Raw genomic sequence first — 13,036 nt, 5'->3', positions numbered from 1 at the left:
ACGTCACAATTTGACTTGTTACCTTAGCGAGAAAATGGAAAAAAATAATAAAACCCACAGCCATCACTCTTATAGTCAGTTCCAAAAAATCACCAAAATTATACTCCTATTAAAATATTATCAAAGCATTAGCTAACTCTAACACTTTAGGCGTTAAAGTATTTAACGCATCGTATCAACGGTAATAGCATCAAAATTTTCAACGCACACCAAGTGTCTATTGTGCGTCGCTATTGTGTGTAGCGTTACGCGACCGCATCATGTAGCGTGGGTGCCGCAAATCGTCTTGTTGGTGTGAAAGTGGAGACGGAACGAGAATTTGTTACGGCACCCAAATACGGTGGTGTAATTATACGAAAGATTAAAGGCGAGTGTGGCATTCACACTGTTAAGTTATGGGGGATTAGTGAAATTAACTCGTTCTTTTGTTATCTTGTAGATATTCGTTTTTTTTATTCTTAGATGATAAGCAAGGTACTATTATACAGGGTGGAATTGTCAGCACCACTTTAAATGAAACCACAGTTTTAACTACTCTATAAAAGTCTAATATAATTTGGAAAAAAAAAAAATCCCAAAAATGAAAAAGTTATTTTTTCAAACAAAATAAATAATAAAATTATCGTTTTAAAATAAAACGCCATTTGTAAAGTATAACATAAACACGCACACACTTACCTGTCAAATCGGAAACGTCGCATATGTATGTGTGCGTCACACGAAATACAGGTATGGATAAAAATCGTGAAATGAAAAAAAAATCCAACGTCCAAACTGTTGAGGTACCTTGATTAATTTCTTAGGTGCGGGTTTGAAATATATTACCCTATATGCAGTTTCAATAAAAGAAGCGCTGCCTCTTCCACCCTGTATAATAAACAAAACAAAAAAATCGACTGCATAAGCTAAATTAACAATCACGCCGTCAAAACAAGTCCAACACTTATCAAAACGTATCACTTATCAAAATCGGTTCACTGGCTTAACAGTTACAAGGGAACAAAAGAACCAACATAACTTAAAACTCGAAAAGCATGACTTCATTTGGGCTATCCAACGCAGTCGGTGAAATATATTAAAAATTGAGTACACCGTAGTGCAGCAGCCTCGCCATAATAATATAGTCACGTGGTCAATCGCGTAAGCTGTCTGGATGAGATGAGTGAGCTTGGAAGATCATGCCGGTGGACAGATTTATTGCTTCGATAACAACGTTCGACAATATTATACTCAACAACTTACATGATATATGGAACGAATACATAACGAATGTATTTTAGATTAATATAAAGCCTTAATAAAAAAATAAAAAGCAGCTTCCCCCCCTTTTACCGCATAGCAGTCTAGATAGAAAAAGTCGAATGTTAAACTAGTCTATTTTGTTCCCTCCAACTCTCCTGTTTCCGTTCAATTTTAGAGTCTTTGTTAGATAGAGTGAAGAAATTAAATAACTGCTTTCCCCGAGAATAGAATCCATAACCGCCACGTTTACATTCAGCCAGCACCCGCTGCGGCAAGGCGGCCTCATTTTTTCCAATATGGTAAAAAAACGGAAGAAAAATAAAATTCTTCTTCATGGAGCTACTCGCAGAAACAAACAGCCTCAGCCTAAGGGCGCTCTCCATCTTAATTAAGGCACGTGATCTGAAAGGACGTGATTATTCCTTGGGATTGGAAAAAAAACGGGAAATTTCAATCATGGCATCTATAACGTGAACAATTTCAATCGTACCGTCCTTTTAATTACTGATCTGAAAGGAGCCGGCTGCTAATATCTTCGTTTTGTTAATCTTGTAACGTGTCGGTTTCGATAGATTTATGGTATGAAAGCCTTAGTTATTTTATATATTAGCTATTATATATTGAAAATGGGGATACAGGTCCAATAACATTAGCTTTTTACACCGACTTCGCCAGCGCCTTCAAAAGGAAATGACAGAACTATATTTGACTTATGACACATAAGTTCCCGGGGCAATTTGACCACAGGTATAGTGGGTACAGTCAACCGACTATCCGATACACGAAGACTTTTTTCTGACAATAGTTTCTGAGATAAGCATGTTCAACCAAACACACGATTAATCTTCATAGTATTAGTATATATATATATATCTATATATACAGTACATATATACAGTACATATATACATGTACGTACATCAATCCTTACACATTGACTAACGTAACATGTCAAAGTAAATCAAGCGAGTGATTGCAACATCTGTCTGTTTATAATCACTGATTTAGCACTAAATACTGTCCAAATGCCGTATTACATTTGGTACTGTGGTAATCATACTTGCTTTAAATAATACAGTTGGCTCAACATGCAATGCCAACAGAATTCAGAAAGAAAGAAAAGAAAGTGGAGAACGGAGTGTCTTAACACTAGGTTCACAGCGTGAAGCTGATTTATTATTATTTTTTAATTCAACTGTGTAAAAATTACGGCTCATGAGAGCCTGATAACAGACGTACAGACAGAGACAATGGAGTTTTAAGTGGTAAAAAAAACTTAGCTTAGAAAGTAAAATTTTAATTTACATATAATATAATTATCAGAATCGAACCCACTACCTCTTTAAAATAACAATAATCTATCAACTAAATAGTTGCGTTGCGATAATACGACGTGAGCCAAAAACAACTATTATTCACCGTTATATTGTGCGTAATGTTGTAGAAAATTGACCTTTCCATCTGAAATGAGATTAACGCTTGGTGGACGCTAACTACGGGACTAAATGTGCATACTACTCTACCATCAATATCTATTATATATAGGTTTTAGTAAATTGGATGAAAATTATAAGTATTAATATATTTTTTTACCAGTTTAGACGTCGCCTGTTATTTTGTTTCCATGGAATTTAGAACGTAAAATAGAAATTTTTAGTAGTAGAAATTTCCAAAAATTATTTCTTAGTACTCCCCTATACGACTTCAATTGTCTATAGGTATGCCAAACTTTAATCTTCTAAGATAATTTGAACCATGGGTCTCATCAACCGAAGAGTTTTATATAGTAAATTAGTATTTATAATATTTAGTTTATAGTTAAGTTTTTATATTCATTTTAAAAAATATATATTTTAACCAAGATTAAGAGAAAATTAATTTCAAAGTACCACTTATTATGAACCTATTAAATTCTTAAATTAACTATAGTCAACTTTCCTCTACAAAATACACAATTTCAAAATGACATTGAAAGGAACCAAATTAGTCCACACAATGCTAGTAATAGAAAATTTAAATTAGATTTTTAATTTAATGAATTCATAAGAAACATAAGGTAACATTCAAAGGTGTCCAATTTAGCTACATTCTGAACAAAGGTTGATTCTGAAAAGTTTATGAATATACCGGGGCGACTCGACCTCCAATTAGCGCCTGGTCTTTGTGCTATACATACCTTCCTGCCCTAAGCTCCTTATCAGTCTTGGGATTTTAGAATCTATAGATATCTATATATATCGTATATATAGATATCTATAGATATCTATATATACGATAGATATCTATAGATATCTATATATACGATAGGTATATTACATATTTTTAAAATCAAATTAAATCAGCTTCACGCTATATTTCGCACAAAGCGGATAGGCAAAGGGAACCTAATGTTAAGTAACTCCGTTCCCCATTTTCCGCCGGTGTGTGAAGGCATTGTGTGTTGAGTGACAGAATTCAACGTCGCGCTAAGAAGTGAAAATATGATTTCACATACTTGTGCCCCAGCACCACGAGTGGCCTCATCATTTATTTTAAACAAGCTTTTAGTAGATCGACTTTTAGCTCTATAATCGAATTTAAATAAAAAAGTATAAAAAAAATTTTAAGTTAAACGGTTTTATATTGCAGATAAATGTACTAAAAGCTAAAAAATAATTTCATAGAAATTATGATTACTAAAATTTAATCGTGGGGCACGTCCAATATCTACAATTGAAAGACATAGCGTGAGACTTCACCCACCTAGTGGTAAGTAGCAAGTGTCCCCACGATTTTATTTTAGTAATCATAATTTCTATGAAATTATTTTTTAGCTTTTAGTACATTTATCTGCAATATAAAACCGTTTAACTTAAAATTTTTTTTATACTTTTTTATTTTTAAGTTTTTAGTTTTTATTTCTCATGCTATTCAATTCGTTGAAATGAGGCTCGATGTCTCATTATTGCAAGGTTAATGGAGAATGTTACGAACGACCCCCCCCCAGAGGTCCAATAGAGGGACAAGGCTATGTACAACAAGATGTGCCTGAATCTTGAGGGGAAAACGCTAACGACATATCATTTTTATCCACCTAGTGCCATACAGTTCTCGGCGCGCTTTTACCTTTTACCTTGGGTGGTACCCCTAGCGACGTATCATTTTTAGGCACCCTATAGCCACACAGTCCTCGACAGGATACCAGATCTTGACTTAGGTGGGAGATTCATATTGTAATTGTGTATAGTATACTGTATTATACTTACCAAGCCCTTTATTTTGATACCCATATTGATGGGATTGAAAACTACACTATCCGCCATTTTGTAGCAGTGGCCATCTTTGATTTTGATTTTGTATAGTGCACTGAATTCTACTTGACAAGCCCTTTCATTTGATACCCATATTGATGGGATCGAAAAAACTAACTTGTCCGCCATCTTGTAGCGGCGGCCATCTTGGATTTTGATTTTGTATAGTCCACTGAATTCTGCTTGACAAGCCCTTTCATTTGATACCCGTATTGATAGGATTGAAAAAAACTAAGTTGTCCGCCATCTTGTAGCGGCGGCCATCTTGGATTTTGATTTTGTATAGTCCACTGAATTCTACTTGACAAGCCCTTTCATTTGATATCCATATTGATGGGATTGAAAAAAACTAAGTTGTCCGCCATCTTGTAGCGGCGGCCATCTTGGATTCACAATAATATTGAATATGGATAATTGTATTGTCACCAGAATCAAAGGCGTATACCAAATTTCAGATCAATCGGTTAACGGGAAGAGGGTTAAATTTCAATTACTAAATTTGACCCAAACAAACAAACAAACGGGGTGAGCTAAATAAAACCGTTTAAAAACGAGATTTCACCCAAATATAATAGACATGCATTTTGGTGCAGCATATCAACATGAAATTTGACATTTATATGTTCGTAGCTTACATGACAATAAAATCATGTGGTCCAGGTTGTCTGATGATGAAGCCAGGATCTGAATAGTAGAACTCTTCAGAGGTTACTAGTAAACCACTTGAGCTTAGCTTAATTTATAGCTCCGAGCACGTTTGGTAGTTCATGTCCTTCCATGATAAGTACCGTAGTTGAGAAATAAAATTAAATTTTCTTTCACTATAATATTATATTGACCGAGAAAAAAAAAACAATATTAGGACCGTTTCATTTCATTACGTTAAGATTTATCGATATCGAGTCCCACCTTAAGTGAGTTTCAAGAACAATAGTTATTTATCGAGAAACTTGACGGATCGGCCGGCAATTGAGCCAGTCATGTTGGGTGGCCCCATGATGGATGGCGCTGACGTGACAGATAAGTGTGGCGTTTAATTAATAAATTACAATCATTTGTTTTGATTAGGTGTGAAAAAAATGTTGGAAATTAATAAATGGAGTTTAAATATTGTAACAATTTCAAATTATTTGCTATTATTTTTGGTTGGAAAGCGGAGAATGATGGACACCTATGTAGCGTTAACTTCTCTTTGCCTACCATACTATATACGGCATTCAGCTTTTTATTTTTTAGCTTCACGCCGTATACAGTTCATAGCAGGTTAGACAGTAGGAATCTAGTTTTCAAACAATTTGTTCCTCGCGTCTAATTTTTAAGACATTACGTATCGACTTGCGGTACCCAACGTCGCACTTTGTCTTAAATATTCATATTTTTAATTAATACATTCATCTAGAAATCGTAACCTTTAAAGGCATCATTCTACGCAAGTAAAACACAAAATTCCATTATAAATTACCAAACCCCAGCCTAAGCCTATTACAAAGATAATACTTCACTATTTTGATAAAATCTGTTCGAACTGTAATCAATCTAGTTAAATCGGGCAACCACATGACGGATTAGCCGCACACTGGTATAGTTAAATATCATGTAAATTCGAGGCCAGTCCTGGCTCGTGCGACCATAAACGCGACAGATTGTGGGTTCGATTCTCACTCGAGGAATTGGGATACCTATTTATTTTTTTTTGTTTCTTCAATCTGGTGTGTTTCAGTACTTCAATAATTTAGTGGAAAGTGGGGAATGAAAGTGTCTTAATGGGAACGGAGTGTCTATGTAATATATGCTTCACTCTGTATCAGGGTAGGCAGAAGGAACGTAGTGTTAAAACTTTAAGGAGGAGAGGGAATTATTAAATACGTTTTATCGCTCAGGCGGTACTCAACGTCGTTTCATCTTGTCAAACCAGTCAACCCCCAATGTCTCGAATTTAAGCAGAAAGCGAAAAACACAGTAGACATCTTTACATTAGCTACTAAGCTTTAAGCTAGAAAAAGGTATATTGTAAGTATATTCCAGAATTGAACTAACAACCCCCATTTATAACTACAACCAATAGATTCACCAATAAGGTATTATGTTTTAAATTATCGAATAGCAATTTAGTGAGTCAAGCCGGAAGGCCTCAGGGTGCCCGGATATTGCGTATATTGCGTACTAATTATATTTATGAAATAATCTGAGATGAAAAGATTTTTTTATATTGATGCGAATAATTAAATTTTGTAGTAGGGTTTCGATCCCCATTCGGAAGTATAATTTAAATATCAAATTTATTCCCATTGCCCCGCTCTAGTCGATGAATGGCGACGTTAAATTCCGCCATTCAACACGTACAAGGGTAGTGGAACACTAAGAGAGGTTTTCTTGAAATTTCCACAAAAACTGCAAAAACGGGATTTTCTATTTTCAATTTTCTCGCAAACATAGTTGCGGGCGACGTTTAGTAATATATAAAAACATTATTTTTCGAAAATATTAAGAAAAGCATGTGGTCAGCAGAATATCAGGTTGTGGATCCTATTCATACTTCAGGAAATAAAATATTTTAATGTCTTCGCTCTGGTAACGAGGCAAACCGCGGCGATGAGTTCTGATAATCGTCACGAAATGCCTCCAGAATTCTTCGGATTTGGCGTCAATCTAAAAAGAAATTTCTCAAACTAATATCAAATCTGCTACCCTCCCTTCCTGGAATAGTGCTGGATGATCATATAAAATGTATACCAGATTCGATAACATAATAAGATATTTTATCCTACCCAGTGATGGAGCATAACAATGAGGGGTTATTAATCTTACCACAGATTAGTGACCTCGACGTCAATCATCATCCATTTCAGCAAGGTTCTATATATACGGTGTTAGTAGCATATAGCCTATTTTAACCTACTTTCAAAATAGTGGATATTAAAATTATTGTATTTTTTTTTTGGGGCACAGGTGGTTGTGGATTCGATCCCCACCTGAGGAAATATATATTTAAATTTAAATAAATATTTTCATTTCTTCACTCTGGTGTCGACTCCATAATGGCAGACTTAGTTTTTAACACTAGATTGCCCCTGCCTACCCTGCTGAGGGTGTGGATACAGCGAGTGCCTGGTTTTAATTATATTTGTACTAGGTGTTGTCAGTGGCTTCGGCTCCTTAGTAAATGAAAAAAAGTAAGAGTCCTGTATGATACATCTTAAGTCCCCAAGGTAATTCTGATTCCAGGTTGCTGTGAGTTACAACGAAACGAATACCACGATTCCAATATAAGCCTCAAGAGGCTCCAACAAAAAATTTTTTTTCAATTCCAACCAATAGTTAAAAAGCTCTATAGCTTTATAATATTAGTAAAGAATATTATTTTTCTTCAGGTTCAGCTTATACCACATAACAGGGTAGAGTGAACTTAGGGTCAAAACACTCCATTCTCCTCTGTAATATAATGAATTATTGTTAAACCCATATTATATTATGTTAGTCCAATATTTCTTAATTTTACAAGATATTCATTTTCATTTCATAGTTAAGAATCAGGAAAATTCGCAAGTTTATTTCAAGATAAATATTTATTTAAGCCGTATATACAAACAATTAGTTATTCTAACAAATATTTCAAGAAAATTTGTCAATTCAGCAAGAAATACCATAAATTAATACTGAAAAGTAATTTATGTCTGGTATTTTACAATCTCAGATAGCTAAGTGAATAAAAAGGGGTTATAAATCTCTTTGAACGAACAGTCTTATATCATTCTGGTACTAAATTTTCACCTACCGTTTCGTCACTGCACCAATAGGCGTCCATATGATTTGTAGGCCCATAGAACAATTTTTCATTTTTCCCGTACCCAGTAAATCACGGTGACAACTCTTGGGAGTATCACGACGGGAAAGCCCTTGCCCTAGAAGCAATATTAAACCTTAGCATCTTAAGTTTTGGATAAAATTTTCTTCGCACTGGTGGTTATCCAATTCTAAATCACATTTAGGCCATATTCAACCTAATTTAGGGTCGCTAGGGTGGTTTTTAGAATACCTAAGAGGAAGCTAAATCCATGTCTTCGATCCCCTCATATTTATTGTTTGTTTACGTGCGATAAAAGCATTTGTAATATATTGGGGGTATTTGACCTGAATGTTACAATAATAACGGATTTCGACACCGTGTATTGAAGTTAAGTCTTTATACGACATATATTGTTGGTTCGACGTTTTTATTCTTTTTTTTTTTAATATAGTAAACTATTTAACCGACTTTTTTTTACAATTATTATAAATTCGATTTTTAAATGTAATTGAGTAAATATGTAACAGGTTCATGGTAATGTTTTTTTTCGTTAGATACGTTCTTTTTTTAGGATCGAGACCCACATATGGCAGAGTAAGCGGAGGTAGCCTAGTGTTAAGACGGAGAATAGTAGTGTACCCTCCTTTCAAGTACTTTTAATGTAGTACTGTGTACACTACGCCACGATAGCCTCAAATAAATTATATAATTTATGTTAAAAATTGAAAATAACGATATTCCTCTCGTTATAATAGAAATAACAATCCAGAAAATGGCAGTCCAATCCACAGCAAATAAAACAATATCAAAAATTAATTTACAAAAAGACGTACGCACGCATTTGAAGGGTTACAATATTTGTACAATCCTGTACGGTGTTTGGTTAGGACCTGTTTGATATTCGGGTCTCATAACCCTATAATTCGACCAATTGCGTGCTGATAGCTCATGTTAAATGTACGTATATAGACATTTTTCAATAGATTCTTCTTTGTTTCACTCTGTATCCCGCATAAAATAGGGTTTGCAGAGAGAATCTGGGAATTTAGTGTTAAGATACTCCGTTCCGACTATACGACTCTTCTATCACCCATACGTTCTTTTTCGTTTTTACGCTATAGCAAAGATTATAGGAAAGAAAGAGGATGCTCTTTTTAACATAATATATCACATGTTAAAACAAAAAGATACAAATAAATTAAGTAAACATATATCCACATAGGTATATATATATATATATATATATATATATATATATATATATATATATATATATATGCATATCTATATATATAAAAGGACTTGTCGTCACTGACTGAGGTAAGACGCACGCACAGCCGTAACCACTGTGCGTAGAATCGTGAAATTTGGACAGATGTTTACTTTCGTAATCTGAATATCCACTAAGAAGGGATTTTGAAAAATTTTAACCCTGAAGGGGTGAGATAGGGGTTGAAAGTTTGTATGGAAAAAAATTTAAATCGGCACCGATTTTTATAAAATTTGAAATTTAGATTTTTAAAAGTATTTAATTGAACACGTATTTCATCGTTTTCTAGAATTCTCCCCCTAAGGGTGCAAATAAGGGGTTGAAAGTTTGTATGGAAAAATCTTTAAATCGCCACCGATTTTTATAAAATTTTAAATTTAGACTCTTAAAAATATTTCATTGAACACGTTTCGTGGTTTATTAGAATTCACCACTAAATACGCAAGCGAAGCTGCGCGCGTCCGCTAGTATATATATATACAGGTATGAAACATTCAAAATAAAAGCCTAAAGCGGATTCCACGTGCCTTATATATTTCCAATAAAACGATGACACCCACTGAAGCAGATACGGTACGCTCCGTTGCGCTCAGTTTGGCACATCTGTTTCTTTGATCAATCAGCTTATTAAATTATAATAATTTTTGATACCACCTTTATGTGAAATAGCATTAGGACAGGTTGGTTTGCCTTAATTTAATACTTATGTTTAATTATACAAATTTAAAATAGGTAGTGTCTGTTAATTAATCTTTGATTGTAGTTTCATTTTGTTTTTTTTTATTTAGAGCTAGAAATATACGTTTATTAATTTGTAAGGCTATATTGATGGCAAAATAATTTAACTTTTTCAGTTTTTTCTTTTCACTCTATTTCTATTCTTTAAGAATTCTCTCTTCGCTCTGTCTCGTTACCAGTGTAAAGAAACTATTAAATATTTTACTACTAGTGGTAATCGAACCCACAACCTCGTGTCTCACGACGGCCTATGAAATATATAAATAATATTTTTCCTAATTTTCACCAAATACGAAAAAGATTTCAATCAAGAATCCACGTCTACCTACATACCATACGTTAATAAAAAAAATGGCAGCGCACCCCACTGATCTTATCAAAGGGCAGAAATCGAATGTTCTCGCTGATAGTGAGAATAACGCTCTATTTCGTCGACAAGCTTAGAAAATCGTAGACTTTTTCCAAAACCAACCTTATTCCCCTGTAATAGACATGTAGAGTAAGGTAAGTAAAATTTTGTAGAGCCCACCCAAAACGTCTTATTGAAGGTACAGGCGATCAACCGTGTAAAGTTTGTTAGCGTGCAAAGTTGATTACAATCAAGATTTAATTATAGTTCTTATTAAGGATATTTATTAGGGACTCGTATGTATTTAGGTTTGCCTTTATGTATTCTATAGGGGAGAAAACGTAGTAAAATATTATTATTCTGGGTTCGATTCCGACTTGGGGAATCAATTACTTTCATTGCCTCGTTTTGGTAATATGAGATTCGGAAATTGGGCGGGACGTGGAGAACGGAGTGTACTAACATCCGCCCTTGCTATATGTAGGATACTGTGGGAAACTACAAAATAGATAATAAATATAGATTATACGAAGTTTCCTAAGATGCAATGGAATACACATATATTTTTATTTATTAGTACGTTTACACATAAATACACCATACAGTACGAGTATAAGAGGCTATTAATATTTTTTACGAACAAGGTAGGAAAAACTTATTTCATTTAACTTTTAACTAATCAGCAATTTCAAGTACATAACGGCATAAAAATTAAACAAACTAAATGTGTCATATAAAAATAATAATAATATAAAAATATTCAATATTTCAATTTTCTATAGTGGGAATCGAACCTAGAACCTGTCGCGTTTACAATCGCACACACCCCTGCACCACGCCTAGCATCAATTTATTTAAAACATATAGTCTTAATATATTAAATAAATAAATAAATTTATCTTCACAGAACCAAAACAATAAAATAAAATTAATCTACATACACTCTACCACAGCCATATATACCTACCTACTTACTTGTATCTCCAAAACAAAAACCATTAGAAACGGCCGCGAGATGCATTACCCAGCACGCAAATCTTCTGTACACCCCGCGCGAGCTCCCTCTAAAACCCCCAAGACGGGATACATTTTACCTAAAACGCGTGAATGTTTCATTGTGCTGCCAGCAAAAAGGATTCGCCCATTTGTAACGCGGTGGAAGTTTTTATTTATTGCCTCTAGACGCTTTGTACTGCTGTTTGTTTATTAAATATTAGTCTGAGAGTAAGTGCTGATATGAAAGGTTGTCCGTTTGATTCCCGTGTAAGATATATAATTTTTAGGTTTCTTAAGGAAATTTAATTAAATATTTCTGTTACTAATTAACTAGAAGGAAAGGTACCTGGTATTTGTGTAATTAAGGCTGTGATATATGTAAAACTCTACTTTTAAATCAATTAATAAATGTAAAGAAAGTTTTGTTGGGAAGAATTTGAAAATTAGTGAAACTAACACTCAAAGTCGGGTAATGCAATGGAACATCCCTGTTTTCTTTTGAGATGGTATGTATAAGTTTTTTTTCATCAGTTAAAAAAGCTTCACGCTGTATCCCGCACACAGCAGGAAAGGCAGAGGGAACCTAGTGTTAAAAACTAAAACAACAAACAAACCACCGAGCGTGTTCCGAAAAAATCTGTCATTTCAAATATGAAAAGAGACAATCAATTACCTGAATAACTGACTAGCAAATAACTAAATATTTCTTATATATCGGTATTGTATATATTTCCTATCTTTTTTTTATTTATTCAACGATATTATAGACTTAGAAACTCTTAATACATTCACAATAAAGACTCTTTTTCCAGAAAATGCTTTTATTTCTTCATACTTCCCGTGTTCCCGACTCGTCCAAGTATTATGGCCTAAGCGCTTATCTTGGGACAAAGTGCTGTTTTCATACAGTAAAATAAAATAGAAATCCTTGTATCGTCAGTGTTTGTATCGTTTCTTTAACTGGTTTGCTTTTGTGACTGTTTTGCTAAAGCGTTTTGTGGAAATCTTTTTGTTTGGAACAGTTTGTTCTTAGATTTTGAAGTGAGAAATTTATACACTTGAATAGTATTGAACATAGAGTTGATTAAAAAAATACATCGATTTTCCATTTAATTGCTTTGAGACCAGAGCGAAGAAATGAACCCACAACTAGACACGTTTATCACACACTTGTGCCTATAGGCCACGACTGGTCTCAATTTATTCTTATTATGAGAAAAAAATTATATTTTCATTCATTCTATATTTAGATCGTCATTTACGTCTATTTATCTTCAAAAACATTACAGTAAGCTTTCCGCGCAAAGAACAAAGAAAACTTAAAAATAATATCTCGGCTCTCAGGCAAACAACGTTCAGGTTGA

General features: G+C 33.9%; 1 protein-coding gene across 14 annotated transcripts in view; it reads left to right on the top strand.

The window, feature by feature from the left end:
- The window catches only part of mmd (disintegrin and metalloproteinase domain-containing protein mind-meld), a 370,022-nt gene that overhangs the window by 243,527 nt on the left and 113,459 nt on the right, over nucleotides 1–13,036 (top strand). The gene's annotated exons all lie outside the window — the stretch shown is intronic.

This window comes from Heliconius melpomene, chromosome 20 (genome assembly GCF_056956725.1).
Source record: "Heliconius melpomene rosina isolate 202511_hmr_F chromosome 20, ASM5695672v1, whole genome shotgun sequence".
Taxonomy (NCBI): domain Eukaryota; kingdom Metazoa; phylum Arthropoda; class Insecta; order Lepidoptera; family Nymphalidae; genus Heliconius; species Heliconius melpomene.
Note: the sequence above shows the minus strand (reverse complement) of the source record. Positions and strands in the feature narration are given on the sequence as shown.